Source organism: Arctopsyche grandis, chromosome 10 (assembly GCF_051622035.1).
Source record: "Arctopsyche grandis isolate Sample6627 chromosome 10, ASM5162203v2, whole genome shotgun sequence".
Classification (NCBI taxonomy): domain Eukaryota; kingdom Metazoa; phylum Arthropoda; class Insecta; order Trichoptera; family Hydropsychidae; genus Arctopsyche; species Arctopsyche grandis.
In genome coordinates this window covers 17,935,089-17,958,125 of record NC_135364.1, presented here as the reverse complement: position 1 = coordinate 17,958,125, position 23,037 = coordinate 17,935,089, and the positions used below count along the sequence as shown (strand labels likewise).

General features: G+C 31.6%; 1 protein-coding gene across 1 annotated transcript in view; it reads left to right on the top strand.

Annotated features, from left to right (window-relative positions):
- Window positions 1–23,037, top strand: part of nAChRalpha6 (nicotinic acetylcholine receptor alpha6) — a 94,367-nt gene that overhangs the window by 30,416 nt on the left and 40,914 nt on the right. The window contains exon 2 of the mRNA XM_077439883.1: window positions 17,743–17,787. The gene's annotated coding sequence lies outside the window, so the exon portion shown is untranslated. The remainder of the gene's footprint in view (window positions 1–17,742; window positions 17,788–23,037) is intronic.

Here is a 23,037-nt window from a genome sequence, read left to right as displayed (position 1 = left end):
AGCTTCCTAACCGTTACAAGCTTTCACACTGCTGCGAGCTTTCTTTATCGAACCTGTATAATTGCATATTATGCATATAGAATCAAAGTGCTCTATTAATCATTATAATTTAAAAAAATAGCCCGCGATTACAATATGCAATTCAGTGTTTATATAATACGATCAATAATTATATTTGAATCTCATATAATACTGAATTTCAATGCAATCTCATTCTATTGAATATACAAATGTACATACATATATACTTTAAATAATATTATTTAAAGTGCTTTTAAGTATCGCAAACGCTGATTTTACATATTATACCTACATATAATATTATCAAACATTTGAAATTAAAACAAAATGCTATTTTTATATTGAAAAAGATAAATGTATTCGGTGAAATCGTTTCGACGTCAATCAATTTTAAGTACACTATTTGAAACGTTGATTGAACATGAGCTCTGTTTCAATTTATTTTCAATACTAATTAAACTTAAATTGATTTACTATGGAACAGGTCAAACCTGACCTGTTCCATAGTAAATCAATTCCGTAAAATATCTATTTTATAATTTAAATTGAATTATTTTCAGCCGTCGTATTATTTTTAGTCATATTGCAATTTCAGAGCATTTTACATCACTCTACTACTCTTTGGGGAATATTTGCTACGTTTCCGGAAAATCCATTTTCTATTCACCGGTAACTATAATGTACGTGTTCGGTGCGAGACCGTTTCCAAACGGTAAAATCAAATTTTCAATTCGATTCAAATTTCATGTATAATATTATGATAAAATCCATACATTTACCGCATCCCGAGCATATGTTTTGAACCGTGGCAAGCGGAATTCTTTCACCACCGCGTATGCTTGCAAGGATCCGTGGCGTTACAGGGAGGTATAAATGTCCTCTGTCAAATCGCTGACGACTATGGGATATCCTATGAATAATAAATGAACCGGTCGCATAAGACCGGATAGAGTTTTACAATTCGAATTATTCGAGCGATAATCCGAGAACGTGCGAGCTCTACGAGGGAGACAACGAATTAGCAACAATATATGTATGTATGTATATACGTACGAGCTCCAGTGAGTTTGTTGGACGTTCGGTCATTCGAGAATATTCTGTTGTATATGTATTTATACATGTACATATTCTATAATAACACGAAAACCATGTGAACTGTATAAGAGGTATGTAAAAATATATATGTTCGTTTATTGTTGGGTGTTTTTCGCGTACTGACCGTCGATTTTTCCGCGTCGTGGAGCATTTTTCGAACACGCGAATTTGAACGTTAAGTATATATTTTCTTCAGAATTCAATTTCCTTGACGTTTCAAAGCGATTCAAATACACGCGAATTTTCGCGTGTATATGTGCATATTCCTTTACGATACTTTGTTATGTCCTTGCGATAAAGTTTAGCGTGAATAAGACGCAAGATGTATTATACGTACATATTTCAATATATTGCAGATTCGGTTATTATGAAACAATTTTAGCACAGTAAATATTTTCTGAATATATACAGACATCGAGATGTGCTATTGTCGCTATCTATAATATATTATGTATTACATATGAATTTCAGATTTCGGCTCAAATATACATAAATGTTCATAAAAAATTCATACACCAGAGATGGGTTTTATTTTTCTTTTCTTATATATGCACATACATACATATGTCATATGTATGTCTAATAATAATGTCACATTGCATAGTACAAAATATGTTAGAATATATTACAAATATCATACATGAATAAGTTAAGTTAGTCTTGGATAATAGTCATTTATGTATATAGGTATATAATATAGTACCATGTATTGTGAATTTTCAATGTGTATATCAATTTGGAAAAACAAATGATGCAACTCAACTTATGAAATAATTCAATGTACAAATATGTATAAATTCAAAAAAAATTGTAATCATTTCAATTAAAAACTCAGTTTTAAGTATGGCTCGAAATTGATGGCAAATTTTCCTCGTATTAAATCACAGTATCACAATTGAAAAAGATTACACATAAAATGCTTTCAGTTCAGTCTATAAGTATAAAGGCAAATAAGCTTACCTAGTACTACTTGCAGCACACAAAGCATGTGTGTGAATTCAAATCTCTTATGCAGCAAACAAAACAGGATTACGCTGCACAAATAATCGTGTAGTATGTACCGTGAACAAACGCAAATTTAACATACATAGTATTTCCCATTTGATAAATAAGTGTGTGTTCAACATGTATTAAAAGTGATATGTTACATTTCTCGCGGTATTCTTCGACTTCTACATTAGGATAATAACCAGAGAGTAAGCCGTAAAAAGGAAACGAAGAAAAACCACAACCCCTTCGAGGATTCTTCGATGAATAATACTGTAGTATCCATTATCAAGGCTTTATGAATATTTTAATAAGTTCATACAGTCTTGTATATAGATATTACTATGTTGTTCGCATGATCACATCGTGGGAGCATTACGAAGTTTCTTTCGAGAGGAAATTCGAAAAGGATGTGTCTGTAAAGTGAAGATAAATAAATAAATAATAAGAGAAGGAGACGGTGAATGAGACGAAAAAACGACATCAATATTGGAGCTTTAGTTTGGTATTTCATTGTGGATTCAACAAGTTGTGAGCACTTGTTTCGAGATGGTAGCGCTTTGTATTGGAGTGTTGCCAGTGCTCGCGGTAGGTATATAAAATAAAATAGAGCCATATGATGGCAACAATCCGGTCGTGACCGGTTTTTATAACGACGATGGACCGCAACGTATGAAGTGATTCGTTTTTTTTTTTATTTTTGAAAAGAAATTTCTATGGAAAATTTTCCATTATTACACCCCGAAGAGTGGTCGATCGTTTTATTTTCTTTTTTTTTTGCATTGTTAGTGCTTTTTTGTGAATTGAAGTGTAAAAAAAATATAATAATAACGATGAGGAAATGACGTTTTGTGGAACTTAACGGTTTTGAAAGCCATTAACGACCGGTTACATTTGCGGATGTTCTTCGTTAACGATACTTCCGGCTATTTTAAATAATATACATACGTATTAAAATACAGATTTTCTCTGAATGATAAAACAAATAATATCAAAATCTCATCCATTCATTAAATATCGATAGCTATAAAGTACGTATATTGAAAATGATGAATCTTGTAGAGCTTTTCGCTTATTGTATATTTGTCATCATTCTTCGTTATATTGTGTGTGAGAATGTCTCGACATAAAATTTTATCATATTTCAAATTTATGTAAACTATTATTTCTGAGAATTGAATACACTATTCGCTTAAAGTGAAATTGATACTGTTGATACATTTATTAGATTATTAATATTGGTTTTTACTTAATATAATATATTCACTGTAAATTGAATTAGATAATTATAATCAGGTAATCTACATAACTTTATGTCCATATTGTCTTGAAAGCTTTTGTACGTTGAATTGCATCAAAACATAAATTTAGATATTGTTGCGTAGGGGTAGGTGGAGGATCCAAATAAAAGGCCGAAGACGCATCACCGAATTTATTGGGTGATTAAGGAGGTCCACGCACAGCCAGTGCTCCTTCCAGAATAATCTGATATGGCCTAAGTACCTGCTTATAAAGGGCAGGTCGCTCACTGCATCTTCCACGTCCGTTTACTTCTCCACTGTTTAGGCACACGGTCTCAGGTTCGCAGTCTCACGCTTTCGTCCAGATTCTGAGAACTACCGAAGATGCGGCTCGGCCAAATCTGGGGGGTCTCCATTGTTTCCCTCGAATGCACTTAAGGTGGCAAATAATCCCGATTGCACTTAACCGGTGGCGTAGGAACGTTACAATAGCAAAAACATACTTAACATTTTTAAGTATGGAATACTTGTCATAAATAAATTAAATGATAAATGGTCATTTTTAATATGAAACTAAGCTTATTATTTCATCATGAAGTTAACTACTTCCTTCAACCTCAAACATGTAATGTTGATTTTTTCAACCTACGGCGTATTTTATTTAAAATTAATCCATCTCCATACTTTGCCTACATGAAAATTTACGATTGCGATATAATAAAATTTAATTAAAATTGAGATTTATGATTTAGTACGCTGAATTTATCAGCGTCGCCTACGGCGTAGATAGGTCTCTACGTGAAGTCTCCTTAAAATTACTATTCGTAGCGGTGGCAATTTGTATTGATTATCCAAATCTATTAGTTTGCCTCTCACCCACTCTATCGGCGAACCCAATTCTGAAACCGATCGATGTAATAAATTTTAAATGTATATATTTTATACAATACCGACAAACAGTACCCAAAAAAATACATATACAACAGAAGTACGTACATACATTTATTTTAAATAAAAAATGTTAACCGAGTAAGATATTTTTATTTTTTGTACTATGCATTTTCCTTACTTACAATTCGATTTATTTTACCATAATCTAATATCATACAAAAGATATATTTGGAACATATTACATATATACATATGTATATGTACATATACGTAGTAACAATAGATGAATTTTTGTAATCATGCAAAAATTCTAACTCGAGATTTTAACTGATTTGAATTCAGAATCGATCACTGATCATCATATTTTAACGATCTAGCAAAAATGTGTGTGTGGCTGTGTGTCTCTTAGTGTGTTTTTTTTTTCATATTTAAATCTAACATTGTCAAATACCAAACAAACTGGGGGACAAAGAGAATTTGTTAGCTGTATTTGAACGTATATATGTATGTATGTATGTATGTACGAGTTGCTTTTTTCAAACAATTCACTTATTTCAGCGCTCTCACTATTATCTTGTACAGTTTCTTTGTGGACATCATTTTAAGTAACGATAGATTTTTCTGTTATGGTTATTTAAAAAATTCCATACATTTTTTTGGTAATATCATAGACGTGATACTGCAGGCTTTGATTCAACTATTATAGTTATTATTGAAAGAAAACGTCATTTTTTCTTTCAACCATATATGTATATATGTACATATGTACATATATCACATGTCAATTATATGTATTCAGACGTAGTTTTACATCAAAAATTCATAAATATAGAATTTAATTTTGATTCTATGAAATAATTATTCAATTTTGAAAAAGCAAATCTTTTGAAATAAAATTACTATTTTGTGCCGATTTTTTTTCGGCTGTATAGAAGATGCTTACTGCTACTGCGATTCCTTGACGACAGTGTTCTCGCATGGGGCGTTTTCGGGGTGTGGGGTATATAATAGGATCCCGCATCCGGGCCTCTGCGGTCGCATCGGATCCTTTGTCGAACCCCGACGATGACCCGCACTGTTCGTCCGAGTGCTATCCCCTTGTCCGAGATGTCAATTCATCAAATATTCGGTTGGGAACAAACCGACATGATTGAACCCACCCCTCGATTTGCCAGTTTTGGGGAAAACCACGGTATGGTCTTTCGGATCGTAAAATCCCCCAGCAGTCGAGATGACTACTTAGCGTGTTTACGCGCGCGATTCAACGGTCTAAATGAGACTTAAAAGTAATGGCGCCCAACGAGCGGTCGTTCCCCGTCGCTGCGTTCTAGAGTGGTTTTCAAAAGCAGGATTTAATCAGTGTTGTTTTTGTGGTCCTCCTAGTGACACTTTAATGCCGATTGAGTTGAGTAATAAGGTCACTTTTGTGTTGGCTCAGGTCTTATTGGATGATTTTGGATGTTCTTATTGGGTGATTTTGTCTTGGGTATTTAAGAATTCAATACGTGGGAAATCCACACTGTTTTCACTGAGAAATTCACAATTTGAATTTTTATATTAAATTTAAATACAAGTAATAAAATGTAAAAAAAGAGATTAAATTTATAACTGAATCTTTATAATATATTTTTAATAATACACTTTTTAATATCGCGTAGTATATTGGAGAATCACTTTGAGCTTGATCTTGAAATTTGAACTTGGAACGATTTACTGGAGAAGGGCGTATAACTGTTTATTTATGAACTTACTGACTGTCGCACTAAGGGGCGGTTTATATAATTGATTCGATTATCAATCACAAATACAGTCCAAATTAAATCGTGTCAACTCAGTAGAGGTACGATACGAACAATACACAAACAGATTATATGTGTGTGCGTATTGATTGTCATTTGAAATATTTTAATTTTTCTATAAAACCGATATTCAATGAAAATTTTCACACTGGATGACAAATGAGCATGAAAAAATGAGTCAAATCTATACTTAGTTAGTTTTCCTCGTAATTTTTTTTCTAAATATTAGCTTCTATTTAATTTGTTTATAATAAAGTATAAATATGAATATTATTTAAAAAAAATCTTACAGTCAATGCAACAAATATCAATATTCACTTTTCATAAGAGATTGCCACAAGATCAATTGAATAATAACAGCAGCATAAACAAGGGGTCAGCAAAATATTCTTACGAACAAAGTGGTCACGGGTTTGATCCTCTGATGGCTGCTGGCCAGACCTTGGATTTCTGACTCCAGGTTGATGGTTTACTATGAGAGTTTGCCAATTTATTTTGATTTTCATTGAAATGTTTCCTACAAATTGGCATCCCAGTCTAATTTCTCTTGCAAATTTTCCAGTTATTCAGCATCTCTTTTTTTTTCTAATTTGTATAAATGCTGTAAAAATATCCACATTTGTCGTGTTTAATGTAAAATATATAATAATTATGTATTTGTATTTGATATTTATTGATCTGTATATGTAAAGACGAGTGTGCATGACTGATTGAATAAAATAAACAATAAATAAATAAATAAGAAACTGGTCATCTGCTTGCTTCATGCATGAAATTTGAATGCATTTTCTTGTTGTCTTTGTAATCATTAGAGCCTTATAATACACATTACAATCTGAATGCCAAATTTGCTAAAAGCAAACAAATTCGATTACTATTATACTATTAGAGTAAAATAAGCGTAAATAAGGAAAGAATAGAACAAAGATCTTCACTTTGATTTCTCTATATTTAATTTTTATGATAAAAATAACAAAATCTTATATACCTACTGTTAAATAAAAACTACAATTTTTAATAAACTTACTTTGAAATGATGATTTGGCGTAGTTGAATTCTGAATTATGTAATATGATCATACCTACATATAGTATGGGCTACTGGAAAACGTTTTCATTGTACCGCACCTATACCGTATTGAATTATGTAATTAGTACCGTATGAGTATTCTCACCTGGTAAAATATTTCGGGAAATTTAATAACAACACACTATGTATACTCACACACTTGAAATTAAATTCAATTCCATACATGCGAGATAATTTCCTCATAATTCTCAACCTGGCACATGACTTGCATCGTCGTTAAGTCACTTTACGACCTTCCTTATGTGTTCAACCTTAATTTGATACACCCGTGTTGATGACAAGGGTCACGAACCACCAAATCGGACGACTTGAAATAAAACCAAATTTGAATTCAAGCACAACGAACTCTGGTCAAAATTGCTCGAAGAACACGTGTCGCTTTTATTGCCCCCTGAGTAAAGCAAAGAGATCTCTCTTTCAGGCCCGAATCTGCAAAGTTTGCGCGCTTAGTACCGACTCGGCTCCTTTTGTTACTGTTTGTGAAATTACAAAGAAACGTCTTACGACCTTTTGTCCTTTGACTGACTCGTTGGGAAGGGCCTCTAATTGCAATTAGCGCTTCCGTCTGCGAATTACATCTCACCGGTGTGTGCGTATGAGTTATCTTCCTGTTGGAAATCCGGAGAAAATTAAACCGCGTCGCGGCGACGACACAATTTCTTATTACGTACGTATTAAATTCGTTTTCTAACAATGCGTGTGTGTATACCTATGCACATATATTGCCGGTTTAATTTACAGTTTTCACTTAAAAGGGTATAGCATTGAAAGCTTTTGTCGGTAGTTTTCATTGGGTTGGTTTTATTTCCTCCACTTTAAAGCGGTCGTTTGCAGATAATGCGCTAATGCAGTCACGCCCTCGCTTTAACAATGATTGCTATATATTCATGATCGATTGATACTGATTATATTTTTTTTATAAATCTTTAACACATATTCTTCAATTAGGGAACACAGTTAATAATGTACAATGATAACTTATTAAAAAAAATGAGGTTAAATCAGTTCACCAATTAATTGTTAACCAAATCAATTTTTTTAATGAGAAATTTATATAATATAAGTTAATAACATAATAAATAAAAGTACTTCACATAAAATGTTTCCTTTCCTCCAATTGTTTATAAAGACAAATTATATATAACATACATACATATGTATATGCTATGTGATTTTTAATGAATATGTTATACCTAACCTTCATACATACGAATATATTAAATATTCGACAAGATAGGCACGATTCCCTGTTTAATATGAGCTTTCGCTTTAATGAGTTAACTTGCCTTGTAGCGAATTTAATCTTAAACAAAGATTCGTAAACTTTCAGTATCCAGAAATCGTGTTTATCTTCTAGATATAGCTCTATTTGCATTTAAAATTCAATTCTGAATTAATCACATTTATCATTGCACTTCATATGCATACTTCGCTTTACATACTGTCTAAGTATCATTATTTAGAATATAATGGCGTATTTAAGTTTATTTTGCTTAAACGTTGAAAAATATTCAATGTGATTGGATCAATACAAGGAAACGTACACATAATTGTACAGATTTATATTTAAAAATTTATATTTCCTTTTTTTGAAACGAAAATTCAATAATAGAACTTCTTAATCATACGTGCACATAAATATACATATGTAAATAACGGTGAATTGGATTTCCATAATTGCTAGCATGCTGTGTGCTGATAAATTTACAAACGTAGCCAGAACTAAAACGAGGATAGTGAACATCCCTTTGGGAAGCTCTGGGGACCTGTACCTCTCATCCCCGCCATTATTACACCTTAATAACTATTTGGGTAATGCACGAACTATCTACATAAACCAAAATGCTATAAAACAAGCACTGGGTACTCATGTAGGTATATAATGTAATAATTTCGCACATTGAATAATCGCACGGTTCGCCAATCAATAACCGGGTAGATAATTACGTGATAGATGATAATTGATAAGGTTTCAATTACCGAACGTGCTCTACAAATTTTCACTCGAAATATCATTCATATAAAATAGGAAAAATATATATGTACAATGAATACCTTTTTATTTACTTATATTAAATACTATGAGATTAAAATTTCATTGATGTAACATATCTATAATCCTTATATGAGCCGTTATATTTTAAAGTGGCAGAAGTATAATTTTAATTTCAATAAATACATTTGAAACCATTTTTTCTTTTAAAATAGATATAGTTTATCATTTCATATAATTGGAGAACGTTAAAATATTTTTTCTATAATACTTCTAGCGTATATGATTTTTTTGTTGACTGTACGTATTCGCACAAATCCTTTTCCCGCTTTTTTTTATATACTGAAGGATAGAATTTCATCCCCGTATCACGAGAAAGAGTGAAAGAAAATTTAAGGCGAATAAAATTTATCCTCACGTAAAATATGTAGAAGTGTGACGGGATTTGCATGATGCGCGAGCGAAGTAAAATATCCGAGACTTAACCCTAAGCCTGCCACCTTCGCTCTGGTTTTTGTCGTCTCACTTCGACTTGGCATACCATCGTCATGAGGAGGACTGCGATAGGATTTCCACTTATTTTATCTTTAAAATAGGACTCAGACAAATAAGTAAAACGTCCTGTTAGCTATTCAAACAATTGCGAAACGCTTAGGCTTTATAAAAGCACCCGCATAAAAAAGATACCTTATAATTTTAAATCTGAATATCCTTTGAACTAAAATTTGACGTTAAATTGAATTTGAATATATTTGGTTTATTATTTTTGCTGTTCAATGAAAAGTCCATGTACGCATTTTGTTTGTAGAATTCGATTGTAAACAGAAATGTTTTATGTAGATCCGTCACAGTGTAAATATATTTACGTTCGAGCGAATCTGAAAGGAATACGGATTTATTTCCGAAAAAAATTCCACTGTGTATGTACATACATATGTATATGTACAGAAAGGCCTCTAAAAGAGTAAAAACACAAGTTGAATGAATTTTCAATCGATTGATTTAATTTTAAATCGTTACGTTCGATAAGCGTAAAATAATAGTGATTGAATTTTTCACTCTCCATGTTTGGAGACCTTTTATTTTAAGGTATTATTTGATGGGACAGCTACGTTCCGAAAATAGCTTTTAAGCTTTATTCAATTGCTTGTGCGTGTGAAATCAATTTCACTTTTTTAAATGAAAATCAAATCGACCTACATATGTACTATATTGGGTACACAGATATTTTAGTTCAATTTGATGTATTAAAACACCAAAACTCAATGAAGCATATGATAAAAAAATATTCAATAACTTTAATACAGCAATTTTATTTATTTATTTATTCTAAACAGACCATTGTGGCATAACAGGAATTCCTAAAGCGCCACAATGGTCAAAAAATATAACACAAAAAAAAAAAACAAAATAACAATTAAACATAAACATAAATACATCCATACATAAACAATAAAAATAGCATTTAATAATAACAGATAAAGTAAAAATATCAAATAAAATATAGCATAAGGAATGCCTTGCACCTACAGCCAGTTTCAATAAATATGTAAGAAACAACTACAAATACAAAACATCCCTGTAAGGCTAAAAAAAAAGTTAATTTAATACATTGCATATCTTTATATATGTAAGGTATATGTATGTATGTGTATGTGTTTCAGTGAAAGAATATGTTCATTGGAATTTTGGGGAATTTATGTTCCTAATATTTTACATTTATGTACTTCTGATATGTACTTCTATTAACTTTGTGTTTTATTCTTCTACTTCCAACAAAAGTTTTTCGATATCTTCTTCAGTGTATAATTTTTTAATTACATCAGAAGGCAAATTGGATGATGTTAACTAACTTTTGCAGTTTGTCAAAATACAGCTTCATGTGAGACCGTATGATTCCTGAATGGAATGCCCTATTTTTCATAAATTTGAGTACTTTCTACCAATCGCTGCTGTTACAATCTAGCATCCAAGCTGACGTCATCTTTTCAATGTACTGGCGAAAGTATACATCTACTGGTGATAATAGAATTTCAATGGGGAATATAGATACACTATAACAAATACATTTGAATAACGTTACATTCGACTATTAGTATAATATTGACAACTCTTTTCTTAAAGCAAAAATTCAACATATCCCAAATACATATGTACATATGTATATTTTCAGCAAAAACTTGATAGTAAAGATTACATATTTAAAACGTGTTTTCGATCATAAAAAGCTTCGGCATTCATAGATTACATCAGAAAATTATGATTGACACCAATTTGGTGCATCTGCAAATCTCACTACCTTGTCAAATATTGCATCGACGATCACTTCAATCAAAACCTCATTTTAAAATAATGATGCTATTTATATCTGCCTGCTACATACGACATACAAAGTTGATTAAAAAGTTTTATTACCTTCTTATATATGTACTGTATTTCGAAATATGTTAAGTCAGTGGAAAATTTAGCTCAGATTACTTCCTCAACTGGCAATTGGGTAGGCCAAAAGTGATATGGTGGGTGCGGGCAGTTAGCGACAAATTAGCACAAGATTTACCACCAACGGTCTTTGGGCCCATGATGAACAACTTCTTCGGCCTAACGAGTGAGGCGCCGAGAGTAAGGAAGAAAGAAAAGCAGACGAACGCCGGCAATAATGGCGGCAGCGGCAGGGCGGCCATAAATAATGGCGGACCACTTCTGGCAGAGCCGCGCAAAGCCCGCGCCATTTGCGCCCGATTCGTATCCGAGAGAGCAAATGGGTGGAAGGTGGAGGAGGGAGGGGGGAGGCAAGATAGGGATGGAGAGACGCTGGAGCATATTTCACACATTTGTCAAAAGTTGGCCGTAAACGCAGATGCCGCAAACTGCCGACTCTCGGACACCTCGCCCTCATCATCCTAAGTGCTCCTTCGTTCTGTTTGTTCTGCTTCCTAACGCGCTCTTTATTATTTTTATATACGCTTTGCTTTTATATTGGTTTTTTTCTGTTTTCGCGCTTTGTTTTTTTTTTTGCTTTTTTAATCCCGTCGTCGCCCTTAAAATAGCCGAGTTTTTCAAAAGCGCATTAATCACGCGTCCCCGACTCAAAGCTTTCCCCCACATACGTTGTACTGCTGTACATATGTTGTACTGTACATCTATGTATGTTTAAACAATCAACACATTCGATTATATTACATATGTGGATTTACAACGGTATATACATAATATGAACTTTATATATGTAATTTTGATATATGCGTGTTAGTGAAGGCATGAAAAACTGTATTTAAAATCAATAGCTGAAAACAGCACGAATGACACTTTGTCACATTTAAATCGATAGTCGAATAATTTTTTTTATATATTGATATTTTTATGATTCTAAAATACTTATAATTAATTATTTAGCGAGTTTTAAATCAAAAATACATTTTTTCCGTGATATTATGCGTTTATTTCGCCAGTTTTTCATTTCATTACACTTAAAAGGATTGGATTTCTATTCCGTTTTTTTTATTATGTAAACGTACTAGTTCTTGCGGTAAATGATTCAAATTAAGTGGGTCAAACTTGATCGGTTTCCATTCTGGTTACTCAAAAACGTCATTTTTTGTTGATCAGGGTAATTAATTGGACCGATGACTTAAAGTTATCATTGTAATATTTGTAAGTTTCAATGGCATTCATATAGTAATTGTACAAGATAATGCTGGTAATTATAAAATAAATGAATCATTGAAAAACATAATTTTAATTATATTACTTGTATCTTCCAGATTTTGATGTGCGATATTCTTATTACAACAAAATCCAGAGTAATTAAGGTACGGATAATCCACGGTAATGTTCAAAAATGTAACACAAAAGTAGCCAGATATGTATCATCATTCATGATATATTTGGAGAGGATAGAAAGTCGTTGTTTATTTAATTTTTAATTTAAAATTTATTAATGATAAAGCCTTCATTGGAGGCAAAAAGTGAAGTTATGTTTGCGTTCGTAATTAACGTTTTTGAAAAGGGTCGGCGCATGTACGACAAACAATAAAAAAATAAATAATTCCCTCAACAGTATACAAAACATCATATTTTAAAAACAAAACCTTAATTTACAAAACATTTTGTATCGCAAAATACCTGTACATATCTACTAAATTTTTTAGTTAATATTGCCGGTATTTTTTCGCCATTTTGAACAATTTCGAAATTAAGTATACATTTTAAAATAATGTAACGTCACTTGTTGGCCACATCAGACGCTTTACTTTTCAAGGAATATATTTTTCACATTCATTTCTCACACGGCAACCGCGTAAATCCCATAGATCAACCGTACATACATACATCCAGGTTCGTTTAGTGGGACGCTTAATATTTTACACATCCAACTTGTATTTTTTATTATATATTTCCATTCATGTAGATAAAATATATACACTCACTCAAGAGTAGGTATTTTCAAGCCCGGAAATTTATTCGTAAAAATATAGGAATGGCAAAAGTTAGCCAAGTCTCCGAGGGTCGGCCGCTCGTACCCAAGTTTTTTGATCAATTGGTTCGTATGTAAATATGCAAAGTGGATTTTGTGCCACTTTTCCATGGTAAAGGTCGCTATTTCTATCGAAATTTCCAGATCTACTCTGATGAATATTGCATGTGGGTTAATTTGTAGAGCAACTTTGATATGCTGGTGAAGTGTGTCGAACAAACGCGGAAGTCGCAGCTCATCTTACTTACAAAGTGTATCTAGGAGTATGCACCACCGACTGCATATTAATTTGGAAGCTGCACAATGCACAATGTAGAACATCGGTTCTATACCGTATGTATGTATGTATGTAGGAGCATATTGTAGCCCATTAAGATATTCCCTCTAGTTAAGCGAGTTACAGTGACTGTGTAAATTTGTATTGCCTCGTTTCAAATTGAATTCCGAACATACTGCAAGAAGAGTGCTAATAGGGTGTGCTTTTGATGGTACATATTTATATCAAACACCAATATTTTATTGTATTGTTGATTCCTTAAAGAAAATTCATCTACAATATGTATAGAAGTTAAAGAAATATTTATATAATTTGATTTATATTGCATCAATATTTAATTTGGTACATGAGTTGTCAATTAAAAGCTTTACATGCTTTTAAAACTGCAAAAACATCAAATATTAGACACTTTATTCTAAAAGTTTTATATCGAGGATACCTACAGCGATTTTTAAATTTGATTTATCATATACATATATGTACAGATGTATGTATATGTATTATTATTTTCGAGTTTACAAAATTTGCTAAATTTTTATACTGAATTCATTCGAATAATAAATAATTTGTTCTTGAAAAGTCTTAAGCGATTATTTTGATAAATTGTTTCAATTTAAGTATGCTTAATTGTATAGAAAAATAAATTGGCAAATGAATCTCGTAACTGAGGGCTCATGAAAAATACCAATAATTTTTTAAGTTTTAAGTATCGTATATACCTGCAGTTTCGTAATTTATGGATGAATTATACGAACTTTTTTTATATAAAAAATACATACATATACAGATATATAAATATTTTTACAAAACATTCGTACTATTGACTGAATACCCACAGACAAATCTCTTGAACCAAATCGTAGAAGTATGGAAAATATTCCGATAAATTCAACGTGAAAAATATATTCAGATGAAATATACTCTGAAGAAACGAACTATACGGTATTATGCATTGGTACAGTACATGGAATAGGACAGGTGTGAAAAATACGTGGTCGTCGGTCCGACGAGAGCTCTTGAAATATCGAATGTCTTGTATACGGGGAGTGAATAATACATATTAGATACGATGCACATGCAGTTTTGTGTGCATCCCGTCTCTAAAACAGATTGTTTCTCGAGACGGTGAACCACCGACCCTCTTATCTATGTATGTATGTATAATGTATTATGCACATCCATCGATACGGCTTCATTCCGTGTCTTCGATACGAGCACGTTGCCTAATGCACCGAACAAAATGTAGCCTCGTAAATTATCGTTCCGGTTCATATATTACTGAAATTTATCGTTTATCATTATCGACCAGGTGAATTTTGCAGCCGTTACTCGACGCGAATTAACTGCAACCGGCTCGTTCGCAATTCGATTTCGATAGTTTCATTGCGTGATTATAATTTGATAGAATTAACTGTAATATATTGATAGAGCCGTTGGATTGTTTTAATCGATCAGCTCACTGAAATGGTTCATATAATATGTTCCCATACATAAATATGTAGAATATTTCGTACTTTATTCTATATACATTATTTATTTTTCATAAAAATGTACATATGTTATGTCTTACGGTTGAAGTGTATCTTCTAGTTGTGATATATTTTACCAGTTGGAATATATTCCATCTTACCTGGTACCAATTACCGATATATGTAGTTGCAGTGTATTTTCAGTTGTAACATCCATATTTTGACTAGTTGGAATATATTCCGTCTAACCAACGTTAATTGATTCATATAGTGAATTATATTCCAACTGGTTAAAATAGACAAAAACTGAAAATACATCTCAACTATATGGAAGTTGGTACCAGATTAGATGGAGAGGTTATCGCGAAAACGTCACTCGACTAATAATTGAGTTGGAAAGTCACATTTTTGTTTTGAACACATTCTTAGAGTCATCTTAATACGATACTTATTCACATAGTTCATAATAGCAAATACTAACGCGTTATTGAATTCTAAAGCATTCGTCAAAATTTCAGAATTATCAAAACTTAACTATTATATTACAGTTGGCGCACATTATTCAAAGTGCATTTGCGCTTGTAGAGTTATAATTTACTAATTGAATTATATTCGAATATGAATGACCCAAAATGCCAGATGGAATATATTACAACTGAAAATACACTTTGATTATAACATATATTATATGTATAGTGTACGTGCTTATTGTATACCCATATAATAGTATAGCTTATACATACACGTACTGTATTATATTATTCTTCATAATTGCCCAATTTATGATGATATGTACATACATATGTATACATACTCTTTTTAAGATCACAATGTATGTGGATGTATAGAGTTGAACGTCATTATTTAATGTCATTGAATTAACTATTTTAAAATAATCAGTACTCATGCTAACATTATATTATGTATATGTAGGTGTGTATATAAGACATTGGCGTATTTCGAAAAAGTTTACATTTTTTTAAATAATAAACTTCTCATATTTTTGAATGACAAAACCAGCTGCACGGTCGTGAGTGATGTAAATGCAGTTTTTTTTTTTTTTTTGCATTCGTTGCTGATTTGGGTCTGCTCTTTAAGAGTTGCCATTCACTGCAGACGATTCTAAAGCATCGCGCGCTCGTTGCGTATTATTTCGCGTTTGAATGCTGGTCCAAGAGCTTACAACGCGAAAGCTCTACCTAATCGGTTGAAAAGACCTCTTTGTATCTTTTATGGAAATCGTGGCAAACTAAATAGAATAAATGTACATATAAATAAGTGAATTGCATTATGAGCAAGTGTAAATCGATATCCAAATACTATGTACATTGTACACATAAATTCCATATGTAAGTGATAAACTTACATTACATATATTACAACACATACATTTATTACTTTTTTAAATTTTAAAAGTATCGAAATTCATGACTTTCTATGATATATTTTATTAGTTGTTATGAAAACTTTGTGGGTTTGAAAAGCGACCGCTTATTGAAGTCTTTTAAAACAACATTATATTTAAATTAATATATATTCGAAATTAAATGATTAATAATGAAAATAGAGCACTTATTAAACGTAATGTAGCTTTTATGAATTACCTAAGTTGACAGCAATGTGTATAAAATTCAAGCTTTCTATTCAATGCCTAGAAATGTTATAAATCGCTTAGAAAATATATAACAATGCTATTCATATAAGAATCACACCAGTCAATATCATTTTATATTTGTATAGTCCTAATTTATGTTTTTATTTTATTTAGATATGTTATGTATCAATATATGTAAATGAATCGACTTTACTTATTTCAAGTATTATAAGAAACAGTTCTGATTTCAATTTGATTATGTACGATATTATATAAATTTTATATGTGTATTATTTTTGATCTTGTTGTATTTGATTTTTTTGACCTATGTATGTTTATTCAACCATAGTCGAAAAATATATTTAAATATTATAGAATATGTAGAATCTTGGCATTTCATAGCAATTTTGAACCGTACACATTACTGATAACATATATGGATATTCCAAATGTAATATTTAATACTAAGCAAGTAGCACTACGAATTGATTTGTCACAATATTGAAATTGCAGCGCTCGTCAAGTTTGGTATCTTTCATATGCATATATTAATTTTTTTGTTATATTTTCAATGACGAGCGTTTCAAATTCATCCGTTAGGGTTATGTGTGGAGTTTTGAAACGGTAGGTGAAGTTTTTGGACGGGGGCCACGGTGGTGGAGCCCTGGGGCTTGGCCTAGGCCTGCGGACGAGCCCCCTCATGTCGCCCCCCCCCCCAAACCCCTGTCTCTCCACAAAACTGTTGCATGAATATGTTCAGTGGGTACCTACTAACGGCCGATGTTTCCCTTTCTGTTGTGTCTTACATATAGGACGAGAAGAACCAACTCCTTATTACAAATATATGGCTGTCTTTGGTAAGTGTATATCAAAAAATCCATGTGCTAAATAAAAACCATTATATTGTTTACACACACGGCAACATCAATCATCATTCCAAATATATACATGTGAATTGATTAAAAATTTTCGCATTGTAAAATACATACTTCATTAGTGACGTGTATCATTCATCATACTCTCTATGCATATTCATTTCAAAGCGAAGCGCCTATGAAGTTTCCGATTTAGAGAATGTAGATTCTATTCCTGTCTAGATATATAGATTTTCTTCTTCGAATATAATTCTATAGGATACTTGATTAAACTTAAAGCCTTCCAAAAAAATTATGTACATACGTACATATAGTGCATGCTAGGTGATTACTTTACCGAACAATTTTCCCATGGAGGTGCATTTTGAAGTGATCCTTGAAGTGACCCTTATTGCAAATATAGTCAATATGACAAAAAATAAATTGAATTGATATGATAAGCAAAATTAAAAATACATAAAAGATCGCCAATTTAGTCGAAAAATACGATAACTATGTATATAATTTTATTTGTAATTCAAATTTAACTTTTTTGAAATAGCCATTTTGATCTGCTTTGCAAATATGTATTTATCGCTTATATGAAATCGTATTATTTTCATTCCACAAATATAATTCCATGTTAAAAAAATTTTCTTTAAATTTATTTCGTTAATTATTTTGGAAAATTTGCAATTTTCATAATATATAATTAATAATAAAATATAATTATTTAAAAGATAAGCCATTTATAAAAAAATTCACATATAGATAAGAGAAAAAAATAGATATTAATAAATATACGAAGAAAAAAAAAGTAATAGCAATATTGATAGCAGTAGTAATAATGATAGAATGAAAATAATAATAATAAGATCAATAATAATAATAAACAATAAACACCAATAATAATAACAAACAATACATAATAATAATTCTATATTTCAACAAAATAATTAAAAGTAAAACAAAACACATGAAAGTAAGTAAAATAATTTAAAAAAAATTACAATTCAATTATTAAATTATTTACTCTGCTATACATACATTAAAAAATAAATCCACAATAATCATTTGGACTTGATTCACGTTTACATTCAAAATTTACATTAAATTTAATGTATTTCACATTTTGATTTATTCACATAGAATTTCCAAATTAACCTTACTTTCGCGCCGAAAATCTTTTACTTTTATTTTATATTTTTTCTTTATATTAACATAAATAGTATCTATGAATGATTTTTCTGTAAACATATTTTTTATGTGAATACTAATGTCATTCGCGCAACCAACCTTATTAAAATCTAAATATTTTGCACTCTATAAAAATCACGTGCAATGAAGATCAATGCGTCGTAAATATTTTATTTGATTAGTTACACCTTATGAAAAAAAATAACATATTATACTTAGATGGGCATAAGTTTAGGATAAAGGAATGAACTTTTAAACAACCATTCATTTGACGATCACAATAATAAAAATGGATACTTTTATATAAATCTTGAATTCGTTCAAGAGATTTACTAGATAGATTTTCCGTGTCGAGAATATAAAATTTATCTCTAACGGAAGATGAATATATGCACGTACGTGTATTATATAGTATATAATAAAAGCGAGTACGCTACAAAATGTAAAGTTTTTGGTCTTTTATCAAGAAAACAAACCGCGGAACAAAACTCGAACTTTGCCAGAGCTTATCGTCTTCGGTTGCTTTGCCAAACATGCATTATGTAAAGCTCTCTCCTGTCAACATATTCTATTAGTCGCAAAACACATTCTCAAAACTTACATATGAGCGATTAAACCGCACTCAGACTCTATTAAATAAAATATTAAAAATAAATAAATTCAACAAAAATTTATCGTTCAAAGACTCGAATTGACCCTACAAATCTCGGATTTAAATTAAAGTGTCAAATTTGCTAAATTTAGAGCTTCAATATCGCATGCACGTAAATCGCAATTGATGTCTTGCACCGGACGTGCCAAAACGAGAGTGCAATATGCAATGAAAATTGCACCGATTTTAATTATGCACGTGCACATCAATTCACCCGAGCTGACCAGAAGAGTGATAAACGCATTAATATCGGCTATCGCAAATACCCGGCTCACCCCGATTTAAATTAGTGACTGAAAGCTCTCGGTATCTATTGCGGGATTATATTTCGACGCGGTTTTTCCTGTATGAGAGGGAAAAGCATACAGGTTAATGTACCGTTTTCAGTATATTTTTACTGTGTGCTCTCCAAGGATTTATTTCTCGCGTGAAACTTTTTCATACGCTTTTATTACGAAACTTCTAACGTATATTTTGAAGCAAAAACAAAATTATACCGTGAGTTGCTATGCGTATGTGTACAGGTCTTTTAAGCACACATGTGACGTCACACTTGTGTAGAAGTTTTCAATCAAGATATATTGCTAAAAAGATAGCTTCGTACAGATAATTTTAATTTCTAAATTTTCCCAAAAATTTAAACCTAAGTATGAAAATAATAATTTTTTTTTGAAAATACGTTCTGACAAATCCATTCGTTCATATGAAACTTTAGTTATATAAAATTTTACTTGGCAATAAATATCCATTAGTACTGGTCTATTCCAACGTCGTGTAACCTTTCGGCGAAGGTGCGTTTTATTTCTGCGAATTTTATTAGGCTCTTTTTTGAACTAGGCTCATTTTCCAAATTTAATATCAAGCATTTTATGACACCGGTCATAATATAACAATCCGTGTAATTAACCAAGTAATATCACCGTCAACATAAATCCGTATCGTAACGAACAAAAGCGAACAGAATTTCCACGACAACGACGAGGTCTCGCTATCTGTCGCGAACGATGCCTTTTCTCACCAATCTATTCATGTAAATTGCATGACTTTTCAACGTTGAATATTCATTAAAACCTCTGAAATGCAGAACATTCTTTGAGAGTTTTCTGGACGCCAGGATTTAACCGGATAAATTGCGCTAAACGCGAGCAGCTACTATGTTGAATAATTAATCTAAAGTTTCTCACTTTTTTTATATTATATATATATAATGCACATAATTACCGAATATAACTGTATTTTGTTTAACATTGTTAATATCTAGAGATATTTTAAATTCGATTTAATTTTAAATCAAAGTCCTATTATGTGTGGAATCGCGTGCAAGTTAGTAAGGTCGTGAACGACTAAGGGCGACAAAGGGTCGTCATTCTTTTTAATAATAAAAGCGGTGAAACCATTACGGGACTGAAATTATCCGAAGACCGCAATTTCGACCCTTGCTTGTAACAGCTGTTATGGAATACCTAATGGACCAAATATGATAAAGCTAATGTCGCATCGTTTTCTGAAAATTTTCGGAAAAAACGCGGAAATAATGTCAACTCTTTGTGCGAGAAACGACTTAACTTTAATTCCAATCAAAGGACGCTTATCGGAAAACGATTATTTTATACTAAGGATGGTCGGTATTTCGGTTCAATACAGAACGGATTTAATGAACGATATACTTTATATTAATATCACAAAGCTTTGTGAGAGCAAAAGGAAATTAGCCTTGTACAAATATCCTTCGGTCAAAACTGAATAGGCGCGCTCTGAAATGAATATAATTAACATTAAAAAAAGTCATTAGTTTTGTATGAATTGAATTTCAACATTTGCCGTGTGTGTAGAATATACTAAGATAAATAATATTTATGTTTAAATAAGAAATTAAATATACAACTTATATTACAATATAATATTAAGTCCGCCGCAATTGACAAGCTTGGACATTAACAAATAGAAAGGATCCCATATTTTTATATTCTAAATTAAATAAATTATTTTGATTCTTTTAGTGTTGTACAAAACTTTCACCAGTAAAAAGTACAATACAAATTTGAACTTTCAATTACTTTCTACAGTAGATGTGTACTTATAAATATATTAATTCAGGGGCTCTTTGCTTACAATTACATATAATTAAATAAAAAGCTTGTAAAAATAGTAATATTGTTATTATTACGTAGATATTAATTTTAAAAAAATTATAATGTTTGCTTCTAGAAATTAAAATTAAAATGCATTTGAGTAAAATGAAAAGATTTTTGTGTCAAAGCTGGGATTTCTATTCGATAAAATTGCGGCGGCTCTAGTTCTCCTATTAAATAAGCCTCCACTAAACACATCTAATGTAATAAATATATCCATAACCTAACAAATATAACTTAACCACAAATCAAAGACACACTTACTGATTAAGGGTCCCTATCGCTGAACGACGATCTATTCGATGCCCCACAAGAGCATTGAATTCTTCGAATTCCGCGTTAGTGACCCCCCAACAGCCATTCCTTTACAGAAAAAGACAGATCTCTCTCGCCAAGAGTGAATGTGACCACTTAAATACCCCCCACCTCCCTGTTATAGTGTCGTGGTAGTATTGCAATGAATAATAATAATTCCAAAAAAGTTTCGTCCTCTTTTTATCCCCGCCCTTTTCCCATTCTTCCCTTCCACACTTGAGTATCGAGTGCTCGCGCCACTCATTTCTGTCTATAGATGTTTAGTTTTAGCCCAATATCCGCATGCTGTCGTCTTTAACACCCCCTGTCTCTCTTCTCTTAACTTTCTTGTGTCTGCTTGTTGTTTGCCTTAAATGTCCATACTTATCTAAACGGCTGCTTTTCTTACTTATCTGCGTGCGATTACGTTTTTCGATTCGTCCGACAAAAGCCCTTTCAACATCGTATTGTCATATTTTATCGGATATATCGATTATTCAACCCATCAAATACATATGTATATGTAATTAAAACTAACAATCATGCAAACACGATACACATATATCTACTCTACAATTTACCCAATGACATACTTTTTGTCATTACAAGCATATAAAATGAATTTAATCATATGTATATGTATGTATAAGACTCTAACAGAGTGCAGGTTGTAAATATTCATTGCCAATGGATTTTATTAGGAGGAATGCCGGTTTTCTTGAAAATCTATTACATATGAATATTCATGATATAAATTGAAACATTATTTTAATCATTCAATTTTTATAATATTTTGTCTGTTGTATCAAATAATCGAGTGTAGTACAAAATGTCTCGGGTGTCACGTTCGAATACAATACGATCTTTAAAGCTTGTCGGGAGCTTTCACAAAGGGCGTGCGCGTTTCGAAATACGTAACCGCCATTTTACAGCGACTTCCAGCTTGAAAAGGGAAGATCTCTAAAAACAAAAGGGCTA